Source organism: Bombus bifarius, unplaced genomic scaffold (genome assembly GCF_011952205.1).
Source record: "Bombus bifarius isolate JDL3187 unplaced genomic scaffold, Bbif_JDL3187 scf7180000008210, whole genome shotgun sequence".
Classification (NCBI taxonomy): Eukaryota; Metazoa; Arthropoda; class Insecta; order Hymenoptera; family Apidae; genus Bombus; species Bombus bifarius.
The window spans coordinates 381,690-396,253 of NW_022884513.1; the positions used below are offsets into that span (position 1 = coordinate 381,690).

The following is a 14,564-nucleotide window of genomic DNA, read 5'->3' on the forward strand; positions in this document are numbered from 1 at the left end:
TTTCGTTCCCCTTCTTCGTTTACTTAGAAAAGAAAACTTTGATACAGAGTCGAACCGAGCGATACCGAACCGTTTGCGGAAACGAGAATCATAGATACGAGGACACTTTGCATTTTCACGGTCTCTTCCAAACATTCTACGTTTTTCAACTGATCGACGAATTTTTCTGCAACTATTCTCGTTCCGCTTCTTCGTTTTCTTAAAGAAGAAAACCTTAACATACGTAAGGTGTGGTTATTAAAGCGATACTCGAATTGTTTATGAATATGAGAATCCTAGACGCGAGCACATTCTACTTTTCCACTCTCCTTCATTGACTTTGATAGATTCAGTAACTTTCGATGGACCGATGAACTTTATTCGCACTCTTCCTATGTCTGTTCTTCGTTTGCTTCTCGAAGAAAATCTTAACATACGGTCGAACCGAGTCGTTCACGAAAACGAGAATCCCAGGCACGGGGACTTTGGCTGGGCGGGCTACCCCTTTTAATTAAAATAAATTCCGCCGGCGAAGCGGAGCGGCGGCCACGGAATCGGAAACCCGGCGAACACTACACGAGGACAAAGGTGAGGGAGCAGCCTACGTGGAAAGACAACGCTCTCATCGATGAGACGAACGCTCAATTATCAAGCCATCTCGTTCGAGGTTTCCGAGAACCTGTCCCTCGTTTCTCTGTTTTCCCTCCTCCCCTTTCTTCTTTTTTCCCTCCTTTGCTTTCCCTCATTCTTTCTTTCTTTCTTCTCTTTTTTTACCCTTTTACCCATGAGATTCCGCTTCGCGCATTTCGCGAATGGTCGATCGCTATTAAACGGAACGAAACAGCGCGGCAGAGAGCAGGAGAGAGCGAGTTGAAACCAGATGAGGGACGCGTGGATGGATTGGGGGAGGAAACACGAGGGACAAAGACAGTGGGAGAAAGGTGGTTGGAGGAAGAAACGGATAGTATAGAAAAAGGAACGTGATGGTAAAGTTGGAAAAGGAGAAAAAGGGAAAGAGAAAAAGAAGCGAAAGGGAGGAAAGAAGGAAAGAAGAGCGTGGAGAAGGACGGAAGAGGGGTGAAGAACGCGACTGGTGTATAAGGGAGAGAGGGAAAAACGAGAGGAAGGGAGGAAGCTCGCGCATCGTGCCGGCACTTAGGCCTGGCTTTTAATCTTCGAGCCTCGAGAAGAGCTCTAATTAGAGCTGGCTCTAGCTCTAGCTACGAGCCCGGGCTCCGTTATAAGCAGGAGTTAGAGTAGGTAGCGTACGGGGAAAGAGGAGGTGGAGGTATGTTTAGTTTTTAGCCAAGCGCGCAGTTACACGCGGTGGTAATTAAAATCTTGATTAATGCACGTGTCCATCAGGGCTGCCTCTAATGAACTTTCACGTCGCCCGTACTCGTAAGTCCACACGAAACCGTCGTGATCGTCTTCCCGGATGATCCTAATCGTTCTAGACGAGGTAGACGGGTGAACTGTGAACTGGCGGACAGGAATGAACAGTGGAAAGGGGTTGTCGAAGGGTGAGAGACAGGTGAGCGAACAGGAGAGATGGACGAACTCGGTTCGACCATTGTCTTTCGTTTGGTACTCTTTAGTACCAGTGCTCTGCCTTCGAACCTGTAGCATTTTTTCACCAGGCGTAAGCTGTTTTCCGCGAAAAACCGGACAGCTCGCGCGTTACCTCGTCGAACGGTGTTGATTCTTCCCGTTTCAACTGGTCGAACGTTCGATTTGCGAGCGAGGTAGCGGGAAGGGAGGATGGGGTTGGTTTTGTACAGCAGCGCAACGAAAAATAACGAGTTTATTATAGCCGGTCGGATGCGAGATATCAAAATCGCGCGCATGTATTTTTAAGCATCGCTCTTTAATTAAATATCGTTTTAATTACCGCGGCAGCTTTGAAATTCACCGGTCGTAAAAAAAGAAAAAAAGGAACAATATACGTGGGCGAGTGAGCGCGCTCATTCGCGATCATTTCAAACATTTTCATTTCGGCCGATTCTTACACCCACCGGGCGGCGAATCGACTCTGACAACAAAACCTTTTATCGGAATTGATTTAAGTTGGACGAAGCTTAAATGAAATTCAAAGGGCGCAGTTCATGCGTTCGTTTATTAAACTTTTCTGCGGCTGATTAAATTGCCGACCGGTCCCGAATAATATGTAACGAAATAAAACACCAGTATCGCTGGTAACGCGGTTGTTATGCCTCTGCCTCTTCCGTGTATGAAAATAAATAATGAGGCGAAATTCGAAAAATCCGGCGATATTTAACTCGTTCTCTGACCTAGACCGTGATTAATTAAGTCGCGTAATCGTGAACAATGCACGAGCGCTCGAGCTTTACGTGGTTACAGACCGAAGTTGCTTGAAAGCCGCGACAAAAATCGTACTACTATCGGTTGACTTTTTTTCTACTTGTGGCAAAGTTGTTTAATTACTTTAGATATAACAGGAACACATTTAGATAATTGGAACACGTGTCTTATCGAATTTTATGGATCTTCTGTTCTCTTCCCGTTTTTCTTTTAAACTCCCTTCTTCCTATGATAACCTAATTTTTCTTTTATTTCAAACCAATTAAAAACTCGATACAATAAGTTCTAATACCATTTCCTTAAAAAAAAAAAAAAAAAGAGAGAAATACGAAAAGAGCGTATATCGTATGGAAAAATTCTGCCAATTGAATTAACCAACCACAAAACCTCTTTGTATTTGTCATTCCAAGCCGATTGACAATTCCAAATTTCAATATTCAATAATTTCTAATATTCTCTCCTGTTTTTCGAAATTAATAGAAATAAATAATGAAACACCTGAAAAAGTTTGCTAATTGAACCGTCTAACTACGAGGTACTTTCGTAGATCCTTAAAAAAGGAAACGTGCTGGAAGTTCGACGCGTTCGTCGCCTTTTCAAACAGAAAAGTGAAAACAGGCAAACAGTCAGCTATGAACGGTGGACGCGGAGGCAGATATCATTAAATCACAGAAACAGCCTCTGTTATTGACTCCGCGGACAAATTTATCGTCAACCGGGTACGCGTTTCGTTGTATAGTGGTCCTCAACGGCCCTCCCGCTCTACACGTTCCCGTACGTTCCTGGTAACCAGTCGTCTCTCCTCCTACCACTCTTCCCTGCCACCGACTACCGTACTCCGCAACCCCCTCGTTCCACCCCTTTCTAGGATCACCGTACCCAAGCTACGTCATTGTTCTGGTTTATTCGGTGATTTGTGGATTTTACTGCCTCCTACCCCTGCTCACCCAACTTTCACGGTCCTCTTCTTCCTACCGCTTGCTCCAACTGCGTTCTGGCGCCCCCAATGTCGTCCTATTTGCCGCAAGATCTATCAACCGTCTCCTTTTGGGATATCTTGACTACTTTCAGGTGTTCCAGCGTGTACTCTTTCCAATGTAGCATTATTTATCCTTTTTATTTTGCATGGCGAATTGAAAACAGCAGAGAAATGTTATTTAGTGAACTTAAATTTCCCGTTCAGCGAAGGCTCGCGTTCAACATCAGAGAAGTCTGTCTTGTATCAAAATTACGTTGTCATTAATTTAACACGTACGAATCGAATCGGTTTTCGTATAGATCCTACTCCAGTCTTCTGTCATTCATTCACAAGTTTTTTAAAATTGTTCATCCACAACGCGTGACTTACATTCACATACTCGTACCTATCGACTTACAGTCGTTACACACGTATCTCACATTAAGCGATCATTACACACACTTTTATATACAGGGTGGTTGGTAACTGGTGGTACAAGCGAAAAGGGGGTGATTCTACGCGAAAAAAGAAGTCGAAAATATAGAATAAAAAATTTTTTTAAAAATCTACAGTGAGATCAGTTATAACGAGACGTGATAAAGTGCACGCGTACCGAGCGAACATTCAAAGTCGATTTCCTCGAAAACAAAGCCTCAAACGAAAAATTTTTATTCTATATTTTCGACTTCTTTTTTCGCGTAGAATCACCCTCTTTCCGCCTGTACCACCAGTTACCAACCACCCTGTATACATATATGTAACTATATGTATATTTGCTTCGTGGTGAAACGTTCGTGGACATCATTAACGTATGACGATTACGTGTAATGACAAGAAGCTTTAAAGTACTTAAAGTTTGGTGACACATGTACGTAGCACGTTTACAAGAATATCATCTTAAATATCACGTTTACAGTTAAAGACTCGCAAAAGGAAAGAACTGATTGTATAAAAAGAAAAAATTGGTTGCATGAAATTCTGCATTTATTTTCTAAAATGCAACAGATCTATCCGAATCGCTACGTACCTATCCGTACTAAATCGATCTCTCACTCCTCCACTTTCGAAGCATTATCCATTATCGCGCGAGCGCGGCTCGTCACGGCTCGAAGTTTATTTTTGAGGTACAAGGGTGAGGAGTACGGGGTGGCATAGCGGCGGGGGACGGGAAGGGTGTATGAGACAAGCTCGTCGAAAGGCGGCGCGTTAAAATGAAAGCCGGGGGTGGAAGCCAGGGAGCGAGCTTTCCGAAAATCCGCCTTAGTATGGTAATTGATTTAATTTGGGGGATGAATCCGCCCTTAACGAACGCACCGCGGCGATGGGGTTGGAAGGCTAAAGGGACCGTAAAAGCACTGCGACGTCTATTTGAGGCGAGACGAGCGAGATTTAGAGACGGAGGAACGTCCACGCGAGAAGACGAGCGCCTGATTACTAACGATCTGATTAATTCATGATTTTTAATTAAGGGGAAAAGCGACTGGGGACGAGCGGGTGGTGGGTAGCACGGGGAGATGTGAAGGAAGGTGCACGCGGTCGAAGCACCAAGTTATTTAACACTCTGTGAACCGGGCAGAACCTGTACGAGTAATCATTACGAACATAATTACGGAGAGTGTCGCGTAATGATTACAACCTTTTATAGGGTGGCTCCTCTTCCCCTTCATTTTTTCTTCGCCAACCTTATTCCTGGCTAGAGGAGAAGAAAGAGAAATTGAAATAAGAGAGAGATAGGAATCGTCGTCGAGGAGGAAGCTCGAAATTAAGGCCGATACAGAAGAGAAGAAACGTTCGTTTTACGATTTCGTTCAATGTAATTTTCTCCCATAATGGAGATAGTACGATGAAATTTGTTGAAATCAAGGTGTAAAAACTTGCCTTGTCGTAGGTACAGTTGTACGTACAGTTTATCGTGTATGTGTGTATTATTTGGTATCGTTCTGAATCGCTTGCGACGCGGTTAGATCGTTGATAATCACTCGACACGCATAACTCAAATTATATATAGGTTAAACTGCGGAAGAGGGGTCTGCGAGTTTCTGACGGCGCGTAGCAGTGGCTGGTATTATGATAGTAATGTTTATGCCTGCGCCGGGCATAGTAATCAGAATGGTGACGGATTTCTAACCGAGGACCGGAAAGGACCGCTAGGATGCCCTCATCCGTTATCAAACTGCAACTTGAACGAGAACCGCGTCACTGATGTTGTCGTTATCCCAGTGATAAGAACTTGCTGGCAACCCTTGTGAATGTTTGCGAATATTTACATTACAAATTCATCTCCGTATTCTTCTCCCTTGTGCCTCGTGTCTGCATTTTTTGTACATTGATCGGAGAATTTTGATTCTTCTCAGTTCTCTCAATCAACATCATAGGCTGGCAAAATTTGAATTTTTGTCATCGTAACACCCTGTATACGATAGCTCTATTTCGAAACAACGTGTAGTTATCATGTCGAAGAATGTCGCAGATAAAGGCTGTGAATTGGACCGTAATCAGTGTATATTAATAAATAACAGTAAATTCGGGCGACCTGACAGTCGGTGTACTAATAGTTGAGAAAACATTTGGATTATTAATGGTCTCTCATTTGAACGATCATTTAACCGATTCATAAATAATCGGCTAATCTGGTTCACGCCATTAGATTGATTAACCGATTAAACTCGTTAAACATTTAATCTTTTATCTAATTAGCTATTCGACCGATTAACTATCAGCCTGCACGGTTGAAATGAAATGTATATTTACCCTGATCTATCCATTCAGGTTTCGCAGTTAGCTGTCGCCTCCATTCCATATATATAAAATGTTTCACGGGATGTCGCGTTAAAAGTACATAAATTCAACGTATGAATAGTAAAATTAATTGTGACAAGTTTAATTCCGAACCTGTTATTTCTATTCCCCCGCTATTACTACCTTCTAATATTCTAGCTCTCTTGCGCAGTAATTTATAGTTAGTTCGCATAGATCCTAAAGTTAATCTGTTCGATAAAAATCATGAAAACTTGCTTTCACAAACGAGCAAAATCTTACTATTTTTAACAGACTTTATATCTTTGAATCTATCAGATTATTCAGAGTCTTTGATCATTTCATATTAAAAGACTTCTTCTTTTTTTTTTAACAATTTAATTAACAAAAGTGGACTTGCAATGTTCTCTTCCAACATCTTTCTTTCTTTCGTACGATCAAATTTTTCTATCGATACGAGAGTGCCTGCAGATGATGAACCTACTGATTCAATAAATAAATACTGTAATAAATCATGTCCGCGATTTTGTATAGAAAAACATGAAAATCGTTCGTGACTAAAAGGCTAAGCGTCTTGGCATTATGCGTAGTTTTCGTTATCCTCCCGCCGGCTAGTTATCGCGTATGCGTAAGCGTATTGTGCATCGGCGCGAGCGAACGATTCATATCGAGTCGGTAGTCGCAGTTTTATCGGCGAGATGCCAAGCGACCGGTATAATTGGGCCATTGTTGGCTGGCAGGTGGTAACTAGCGGCCCTGTGTTCATACCAGCTCTGACAAGAGAAAGATCGATCCGAGATTAGACCGATGCGCGTACGTACGTATGTATATGTATATATATACGAAGCTTTCTTCATAGCGGCAAGATTTATGCGCGGCTCGCGTCAATTGGTGGCCGCGCGCGCGCCTAATGCGATCGATAATCGTGCCGGAACAATGAGAAAGATCGCTCCTGGATCTGAGAATCTAATAAGCCGAGGATCCACCAAGGGCCACGCCGAGACGACGCCGTTGATTTATGCGATTCACCAACTCGATCGCTCCTTGCATCTGAACCATCGAGTAGGTTAACGAAGAATCTAAACAGCCCAGGACTTTCGTGCATTTTGCTTAAATTGTCAAGTGGAGAATATTACAGGAAAGAAGTTTCAAAGTCTCGTTCGTATTATTTAAATTGTTTGCATTGAAGCGATCATAACGTAAACGATTCACATTGGTAATGTGATGTCAAGCTGCTCGAATGTATAGTAAGTAAGTTTATTTTTCTGATAAAAGCTTGAAGGGATAATTTTCACCAAGAAACAATTTCACATTACAAGATAAGCGTTAAGTGCACTTACTTTCCAACAGAGTAAATCGAGTGAAGGAATTAACTGAAGTAATTTTGAATTCACTCCTCTCTTTTGGATACGATAAAACATTTACACATACAGTTATTCTATCGATGATGAGGTTGTATCATAGGAGCACACTCATCGGTGATCGACGAACACGAAAGAGCGAGACGAGAGTGATAAACTCGTCGCGTCTCCGGCGTCGCGGTGAGCATTCGACGGCTGATTTGTATTCACCGTTTCGAGCGATTAATCTCACGACTTTTGACCCTGTCAGCTTGTCAGTCTGTCAGGAGTGCAGGCCGAGTTGTCGCGCGTCTCGCTCGATGATCGATCATCCCTCTCGATCCGTTCTATCCGCTGTCAGATATAGATCTTTCGCGGCTATCGACGTGGATCTCGATTTTGGTCGATGTTCTACATTTGTATTCGAACTACCAACGGAAGAACTTCAACTCAGTTGTCCTTGGATCGACGATAAAATGGTACAAAAAAGGAAGAGGAACATACGAGATTCCATTGAAATTTCATGCACGAATCATTTGGTTATTGAGAAATATTCTAATCGTCGATCGACGAGATTCCTTACATCTGATTGTTTTTCTGGCGGACGATTAATATTCCATTCAACATTTATATTCGAACAATTCTCCCTAATTTTACCAGGCATTTGTCGTTTCCTCTATCGATCATTTCAATGTGGATTAAAACGAGAATACAGTGCAACAATAGTACCATAACATTTTTTTTAAAATATTGGTTTACGTGGATTTTGTATTAGGTTCTCCGGAAAGTATCTTTACTTCGCAAGTCTGTGAAATGTCGCGGTGTCTATCTCAACAGAAGAAAATGGATCGTACGTAATTCGACGAAATAATATAAAACAAAAAACATTGTGCGTCTATTATTTCCTCATAAAACGAAAGAAACTTTTCCGACAATACGTTGTCATCTATATATTAGTCAATATATACTTTATGTATGGTAAATTTTAAAGCAAGAAATACAAGGTTGTTCATAGTACCTTTCACCTCTCGATAATGAAACGATTAACATAGAAATCACTCAACTATAGAGGACAGTCTTCTTCAACTACGCTCATCTCGAATGTCTTAATTGTCTGCATATCTTACAAATATCTTTCTGTCGTCCTAATGCCTCCACAAGCCTCACTTCTATTCGTTGAAGCTAGACAAAATTCACGAAGTAAATACTCCACTTTCTCTATACTCACAACCACCTCACCTATTCACTAGAAATCGAAACGATCCTCGCTTAACCGTTCGAGTTTGGTAACACATCAGAGAATCATGGTACGAACTGGCGATGGTGAATGATGGGGCAACAGCGATGGAGAACGTTTGGTAAATATAAGAGAGAGAGAGAGAGAGAGAGAGAGAATGAAGCATAGGTGAAACGAGATGGTGAACGCATGATCGAGGGAGCAGAGAACGGTGTCTTTGTGCCGGTGGTGGGCGGCCAGGCGCATATGTCGGCGGAGTTCGAAATCGGGATATTGAATTCACGCCATTTCTGTTTTGACGTATCGCGGCTTGTGATACGATCCGTCGGGGTTTATCAGCGGCCGGGCACGAGGAAGTGATTTTTTCATTCTAACAAATAGCCTTTTGCGGTTTATCGGATTTCAGCCGGGATATCCGCCGGCGCGAAATCAAGCGCGCACGTTTCGCGCCAATCGAAAAGCAAAGCGAAATCATTGAAAGATACAGTGGTTTACGATTGCGTTTACAACCGGCAGACTCGAAGGCCTGTTTTTCCCATCCATTCTCGGCTTTTCATTCGAGCTTCTTGTTTTTGAGGATAGACAAAGCCGAAGGAGAACGGCGAGCAACGACTCATCAGTGTTCGAATTTTCTTCTCTTTCGCCACCGTTCATTCCTCCGCACTTCGAAACCGTAGATCTGTCCGTTAGATTTCGGTGGAAACTCGAATGTAGATTTTTCGGTTGAACTAGAGTAGATCGATTTACTCCCATTTCAAGCCATTTCTATTTACGATTCACAGAAATAAAGCTACTCCTGTGTCAGTTTCATTCTTCAGATCCCTTTTGCCGTTCTCGATTTTTAATCGACGAAGTAATCTTTGCGACTGACATTTACTTTATTACTTTGAACCTTCGATCAAGTTATAATTCTAATTAATACAAAAATTTACAACGTCTGTTTAACGATGAATAATACAACAAAACATCTTCTTTGATAATTAAATAAAATTGGACGAACGAAAGATGCAGATTTTCACTGATTTTCTGATTCGTCCTCCGTCAAATTCGATCCTTCTCTCTCGAACCTATAGGTATAAAAAATAAAAATTACGGAACGCGAGCTCAACTTGAAAGATCATGATCCAGCTGAATTCTGTTCTATTGACCAAAAAGAGGAGAATATATGTAAAGTGTCAAAAGCCGTGACACATATTTTCTGGATGCTTCTGCTACGAAATCCATCCTCTGTCTCCTGTCCGATACATTCGGAATTACGTTTTATAAAACTCGAGTGAAATACGTTTTCGCCGTATCCAGGGCTCCCGCGAACAATGACGCGCGTAAGATATTCTGTTTGTTTTTTGTTTTTTTTTTTTTCGTCTACCCGTTGTTTTATTATATACGTGTATTTGTATTTTTTTATACGAGTATACTCTGAGAAAAAGCGAGCGCCCAGGATAGAAGAGGACCAGAGCGCTCGATCGTGAAACGTCGGATGAAGGCTGATTTATACTGCGCGCGGGAAGTCAACAAAGCGGAACGGATCGTGACTGCCGCGTCACGATATATTGTAATATATTTAAATATAATATTTCCGCAACGGATAGAAGGAATAATTGTATTTGCGCACATTACACCGTATTACCAGTCATCCCTCGTTGACGTTTCCACGCGTGATCTACTGTTTTTCACGTATCCGTGATTCAACGTTGTTGAAAGCGACACTGGCGAGTGGAAAAAATGGAATTTATCTGTTTTGTCGTTCGTTCGTTTCCAGTTTCGAAATTTGCGTTTCTTTCACGCCATGTTTGCGATCTTTTCATAGGTTTAATTGTTAAATATTGTTAATATTATTGTTTAGACATTTGAAAAGTGATGGTAAAACTATTTATGCAACTTCGAGGAAAATGATAAGGAGACCGAGAGTGAAATTTCATTTTAACAATGCGACCTATAGTCCTTCTGTCCAACGATTTACTAATTGATGGTGTTAATAAATTGATCATTGCCTCTCGATATTTCGAGGGTCGTACGAGCCAACACGCTTGAAAAATTCGCTTTTATTAGCACGAATTTGATAAGGACCCACAACTTCCAACCGATTGAGAGAAGCTGCAAGGTCTATTGGAATTCATAGGGTATCGCGCGAACTTTCGAATTTCCCCTGCAATTTCCCTTGCGCGACTAGGAGCGAGCGGTGCGCGTAACGGAAGTACGGGACGCGACACGGCGGAAATCGCGATGAAAATTGGTTGAACGCTGCCCCGATCGAGTAGTGAACGTCGTGTTCAAGCCTGAAAAATTTTGGCGGGATTCTGACGGCTCGTTGGACACGCGAATGAGGACTCGCGAGAAAAACGAATTTTTATGATCAAAGGATCATCTTAGACGTTTAGATCGTTTTATCTTCTTACACGTATAACAGCAACGTAGTGAATTTGTTAAATTGTCTCAAGAACTTTTCGTTGATTAGAATAGACGTAATTATTTAAACTATTTTTAATTTCTTCGGAACAATGTTCGTTTTAAACTTACTGCCTCTCATTAACAATTCTACGACTCTATCAATTTCTTAATTTCATTACGCAAGAACACGATTACAGTTCCATTCTGAAGAAATAAATGATTATTTCAAAATTTCATTTACCGCAAAGAAATGACATAAGTAATCGCTTAAAAAATAATGTTTGCAACAGCATCGCGTTTCTCTGCTTTTCAATTTACAGAATTGATCAATATGCCTTTGAAACGGCTCTTATATAGATAAACCAAATAAACGACAGTAATATTAATGTACCTTTGAACACTGAAACCGGTAAGTCTTGATATACAATTCATAAGACAAATAGGGGTCCGTGCCATAAATGAAGCTCATAGAAACTAACCCTAAGTTCTATCGACAATCTCCCACTAACGATAATACGGCTTGTTATTGATTGGCAATTTCACGTTTCACGCACGTGTCAATTAACCGAGAGATTTTCTTGGAATAAAGGAAAATATTCATTTCTCTCGATTATACACGGTGTCCAATTATAAGCTGGAAAAATGCATGGAGAATGTGGTCGGAATGCATCGTACGTTCGCGAGTCGCGAGTTTACGACATCGTTGATAATAAGCGAAATTTTCTCCTTGTTGGTCGACTGACTGATTTGCGCCGCAGCACTTCATTAAGAGCGTCGAACAATCTCGATATGGCCAGCCAATTTTCCATGGACAATTTCTGTTCTACGGCACACGGCTGAAATTTACGCCACGTTTCTTCTGCAACGAACATCTGCCACGTGATAGCTTTGTCCTTTTTCCACGCCACCTAAATCATCGCTAACGACTATCACTCGTACTCGATACGATAATTCTAACTTTCCCTGCATCTAAGCTTCGTTCACAGATTAGTCAACTTGTCGGAGTTCAAGCGATTCGAATTTTAACAACATGAAACTATTTCCCTGCAATGCAAATTCGTCATTTACTTGTCTTCGAATATTCTATCTTATTAATCGTTCTATATATCTTATAAGAAAGATAGAACGGAAGGAGCACTGACCAATCGTTTACCATAACGCCACTCCTAGACATTAGTCGGTTGTACCGGCTGACATTTGTTCAGGCACTGGTTCCTCGTTCGAGCACGCTTTCCTCTTAAGCTGATTGCTTGCCCGTAAACAAGGCGCTTCGATACCGCGTTGCTTCGATTGCGTGCTTCTAAAATGCACGATGGCTCGTACCAGTCGAGAGTGTCGTGATACGGAAGACACTTGTGACCATATTTGACTATGCAAATAGCGGTGCTACTTATGACTTTTCTAATCTACACTTTCTCTGTAATACATATCCTTCTGATTCCTCTTGATCATTGGAAAGAGTTTCTAAATATCAACAAAAATTACTCGCGAATTTACTATGTATTTCGTTATCGCATTCTTGAAACTATCACGTTATTATAAATTTCTTTTTTCGTACTTCAAGCACAAGTGTTGCCAGTATGTTGCTAGTACTTGCTGCAGTAAACATAGTAAACATAGTACAATCGAAAATGGAGGGTCGAATAAAATTTTTTGCTTTCCCAATATTGAGATATGTGTAATTTTGTGTGCTACACTAGGTTAGCCGCGTAGTAGTGACACACATATATGAGTATGAGTGTGTGGGAGTATTGTCGTGCACAGCGTCTCGTAAAACAGACGAATGCAACTGTTCCGTTGGTAATGTGGTAAAGAAGATGGTGAGACAAAGAGAGCGCTGAGACGCGTGCAAATGTTCATCGACGAATATCTTGTAAATCGCATATTAAATAAATCTGAAACTATTTTAATATCAATTCTAAGTGTAATCTAAGTGTTCCTATATATTTATGTCGGCGATTAAGATCGACAATTCTCAACACCCAAAAATAAAACTTTGTAGGAAGAAATTTCACTCTTATGTAACCATATGATTCCGTAATCCTTTTACGTGCATGACAATACAATGAAATTAGCAAACCTGATCTACCGATAACTTAGGATCGATAATTTCTCTAACAAACGTTTCTAAACCATCCATTGTTTCGTTTCAGTCGGAGAGGAAGCGTTACGAAGCAGGAGAGTTAGAGAGCTTCGTCAAAGATCGGTGAGTAACCTTCGTTCTATGGGGTCTAGATCGATAGGAAGAGGCAAAACAATTAGAAAGGAGAGGATGTATTTCCCATGAGAGAAAACAAAGGGTACTGCGGTGGGTAAAGGTAAAAGAGAGACGATACCGTGGCGCTGGCACGCTAATGGAAAGAGCCTCGATACACATTTACCGTCTACGTACTCGCGTGAGTCCGGATCGATCGATATATCGATGGACCCTCTTCGTTCGTGTATCTGCGCTGCATGCTTAAAGGGGTAGTTAATTACGTTTAATACCCTCGATTATGTGTTTGCGCCGAACACACGCTCTACTCGAGCGCGTCATACCTCTCTTGCCGCTGTCGTTTCCGCTGCGTTTTCATCTTCTCTGTTGCATGGTGATAGAGCCAATGGCCGTTTTAATGTTGTATTATAGCTTTTATTCGTACAGTACTTACCATGTTTGGACATTCGAAACGAACAGCTTTTACACATTGTATGTAATATGAAATCTTTTTTTCATTCTCCAACTTACCTTAAATTTCTAATGTTAGGTCGTTTTTGTGTTACCTCTCTTTAGCGATTTTCAATCCCGTCAGCGTTTCCTTTTCCTTACGAATCTACTAAGTAGTTTTAAATTTTGAACAGACCGCCAAACAACGTGCTCCGCGGCATAGAGCCATAAACGGAACATTCAGCGTCTAAAATATGACCAGCAACAATCTCGCTTTTACGACTCGGCTGCAACAGACGTACCTATTCATATTTCAAGCGTTCCTCGCTTCATCTACCACCCTGTAAGACTTTTTCTGTCGAAACGTATTAACCGCCGCTTACAAGCCGAGCTTCGTCTCGTCAAAAACCTAAGATTTATCTACGAATTTTCCATTGTTGCAACGATCCGCTTGTGGATCTTTTCAAATGCAATTACATCGTGGCTTGTTTGCGCGCGCGGTAAACTCGAAGACGTTGCTATAAGGGGTGGTATGCCTGGGTTAAAAGGGAAATGAGAATGAATGTAATAATATATTTAATATTCGTCGGGTCCCTGCCTCCTTCACTCTCGGTATTACAAGTCGACCAATATTCTCGCCCCCGTCCTTTCTACTCTCCTCCCCCTATTCCATCCTCCTTCACCCTTATTCTATCTTTTCTTTCTCGAGAGAGAGAGAGAGAGAGAGATTCTTTTACCTTTCCCCTACTCTGTTCTATCGTTGTTCCTTCGCCCTTGCTGACTTTCAAAGTGCACCGACATTATTTCGGTTGTAAGCAATGCACGATGGGATGGTAAGTTTCCAGAGCTGCAAGGAGAGTAGCGGTTTTCTTTATCCAAAGAAAACGCCAACTTGCACCATTAGCCATCTATTTTTGTACGTTTAATCCTTTTACAGAC

General features: G+C 41.5%; 1 long non-coding RNA gene across 1 annotated transcript in view; it reads left to right on the plus strand.

The window, feature by feature from the left end:
• The window catches only part of LOC117210732, a 54,215-nt gene that overhangs the window by 19,766 nt on the left and 19,885 nt on the right, over positions 1-14,564 (plus strand). The window contains exon 2 of the long non-coding RNA XR_004488147.1: positions 13,135-13,187. This is a non-coding gene — a long non-coding RNA (uncharacterized LOC117210732). The remainder of the gene's footprint in view (positions 1-13,134; positions 13,188-14,564) is intronic.